Source organism: Dermacentor andersoni, chromosome 6 (assembly GCF_023375885.2).
Source record: "Dermacentor andersoni chromosome 6, qqDerAnde1_hic_scaffold, whole genome shotgun sequence".
Lineage (NCBI taxonomy): Eukaryota > Metazoa > Arthropoda > Arachnida > Ixodida > Ixodidae > Dermacentor > Dermacentor andersoni.
The window spans coordinates 159,979,720-159,982,631 of record NC_092819.1 but is presented as its reverse complement, the minus strand read 5'-3'; the positions used below and the strand labels follow the sequence as shown (position 1 = coordinate 159,982,631).

General features: G+C 43.5%; 1 long non-coding RNA gene across 1 annotated transcript; it reads right to left on the bottom strand.

The window, feature by feature from the left end:
- Positions 1 to 461: 461 nt before the first annotated feature.
- On the bottom strand, positions 462 to 2,288 carry LOC140218844 (uncharacterized). The gene is made up of 2 exons (XR_011895031.1): positions 1,861 to 2,288; positions 462 to 575 (listed from the first exon to the last, which is right to left on the bottom strand). It is a non-coding gene; the product is annotated as an uncharacterized lncRNA (long non-coding RNA).
- Between the last annotated feature and the right edge of the window lie 624 nt (positions 2,289 to 2,912).

The following is a 2,912-nucleotide window of genomic DNA, read 5'->3' as shown; positions in this document are numbered from 1 at the left end:
TCCATGTTGAAATTTGGCCACTGCTTTTATGTTTCCTTCGTGTGTCCTACCTTTATGCATCCTTTATGTGGCCGCAGTGATTAAATCCTGTATTTTACGTAGACATGCTTAGATGAAGGGTTCCGTGTACACATTTTATATTTATAAACTTTTCCTGAGTTAAAAAGTTTTGCATTGGTTTTCATTGTAAGGTTACTGTTCCCTACATGATGCAGCGCACGGATTGGAACTCTGCTATGGCAGAGAAATTCATGCCAATTTGTTCTAAAATTACAAACTAATCAGACTTCATAGATTATTTCAGTATAACACTTGGAGTACCACTGTACGTTCCTCACTACAGTGCTGCTGTTGTAGTTATGTCTTTGTTACTAATATAAAATGTAATGTTTGGATAGAAAGATCAGGTTGGATCAGTGCTTGCACTTTTAAAAGAAAGTTTTGACTATAGTTTGCAAAGGTTTGTCTGAAACTACGAACAGTTTATTGGACTATCTGAATGTTACTTCAATTTGCCACGTCTGCTCACAGCAGACCTCTGGAATGTGGTGCTTGGGTGAGAGCTCACAAGGCACCTGAAAAACAAAACAAAAGCCAATCGTTTTCACTTATTCAAAAATATTCATATAAGCAAGAACAGCCTGGCCTGTATGCACACAGCTAAGAAACGTGGAGCAGTCAAAAACAGCTCATAAAAACATCAGGGCAACACAGAAGCTTTTAACTAATTGTTGTTTGAAACATACTGAGCTGCCAGTCCACTCAGGTATTAAACTGCTCACAATTTTTTTTAAACATTATTGCAGCAGCTGCTAAGTAGTACATGACCTTTAGAAGTGGGCAACTGGCCAATAAACCTTTGTGTGCTTGCTTGTACAGATGTCTCGTAGTTATATCTCAAGAGCTTACACTGTTATATGGTAAAATTCAGGCGGGAATAAAACCAGCAGCAAACATCACACTACCTGGGAAATTATCACCAAAACTTAACTACCTAGTAAATCAAACGAACAATCGATTATGAACGGTCTAAAACCTAGGCCGCGATTATGTAGCGATCCCTTTTCCGATGCTACTCCTTTTGATCATTTATCTGACCGACATTCCGCTATCGTTATTACCTAGAACAGCCAGCCGTGAAAGGTGGGTTATAAGAGTGGCAAACATCGAGCGCAAAGCATCGCAAGAAAATCGCATCCCTTGTTAGGCAGTGCTACAAGCCACTGTCTTTAACAATCGCAGGAACTGACATCCTGTTCTTCGGATGAAAATATTAATGAAAACGAGCGTCTGATTGACATGCCTCGAATAAAAAGAAATTTCGCTGTTGTAATGTCGGTCTATATTTGCCCTACAATATAAAAGACAAATACGCGAGCACGTCGAAGAACACAAACAATGCAGACAAGTTCTCGCGAAGCTGGACTTCAAACTGAACACTATCAATAAAGTAATCTTCACACAATCTAATATCTGTTCAAGTGTCAAACATCGCAGTCGCGTGCCAACTCGCGATACCCGTGACACATCGACATGCATTACACACGTAACTTGCGGAAATTCATATCTACGGAAGAATTTCTTGCCGGGAAACTACCGAGAAAACAGTAACTTTCAGCGTTTACGTAAATATTTGCCCATTAAATCCCAACAATCAGCGGTGGTAGCACATCACTCCATAAAGCAAGTAAGCGGTAAGAAATAATACATTTCACGGAAACTCCCCTCGTGAAACGCTTTGCTAAATGTGCACAGCAACATGGTCAACGTACGCTCAGAAAGTCTTCTGTTGTCGTTCCACAAAGCTTACTACATGAACCAAAAGCTGCGAGAATGCGCGCAAGCGTCAGACCTGCTTACCTTCAATGTGGTTGGCAAACGGCTTCGTCTCGCAGGCACCACACGACGACGCTCTTTCCGGCGCGAACACTGTCGAATTGCCGATGAACACCAGCGCACGAAAGCACAACTTTCAACAAATTCTTCCACGCACCATAATTCGAAGCCACAGTTCCAGGTATTCCACGAGCGAACGCGGACAGGCGAGAACAAAGGCAGCTCGGACGGGCGCTGTAGTACACATAAGACACTGGCGTATCACAGGAAACATAAGGCGAACTAATGGCGTTACACGACTCCAGAGGTTTCCTGATGGTTAATGCACACGGTACGGATCACAGTTTGTTTAGGCACTTCGAAAATATGATTAAATTACCGTGTAACTGCAACGAGCACTCTCACAGCTCACAGCAACACAACGTGGCTTAGCTCACCGTCAACCGTCACACTGCGGCAGCGCCGCACTGCGGTTAACAAGTGAATTTAGCCTCCGAGATCTACATTTAATTTTAGGGTGTGCAAACACGGCCTTCGAGATTAAAAAAAGAAGTCGTAGCTGGAAGGAAGGCTGGTATTTAAACACAAATTATTGAGCTTAAAGTGTCTTGGTGCGCTGCCTTGTTTATTTAATGTATATGCAGAGATTTTAGACGAACTGTGCGCGAACTTTTGCCGGCGGACACGAGCCAATCAGCGCGCATCATGGCGTACGGTGTGCGTGCAGCCGCGATAGCTGTGACACCCACCGATCAGAAATTCAGAATCGCCACACATATACACGCTTCTTATGGCACCCAGTGGCGTGTTCTTGAGAATGTCAGGCCTTATCTTGAACAGGTGGAACCATATTTCCTCGTAGCGTAAGGAATAAAGGCGACAAAATGTGGCGATGGCTGGCCTAGTAGCGGCAGCGGAATTTCGGCCAAAGTGAAACAGGCGTACTGCTTGCATGCTCGCGTAATCAAATACGGCCATACTCCGCACACAACTTTCATACTCAGCCAACTCACAATTATAAGTTATTCAGTTGTACGCCCAAGCTAGCATTTACGGAATCCGCGCTGCCCTACTTC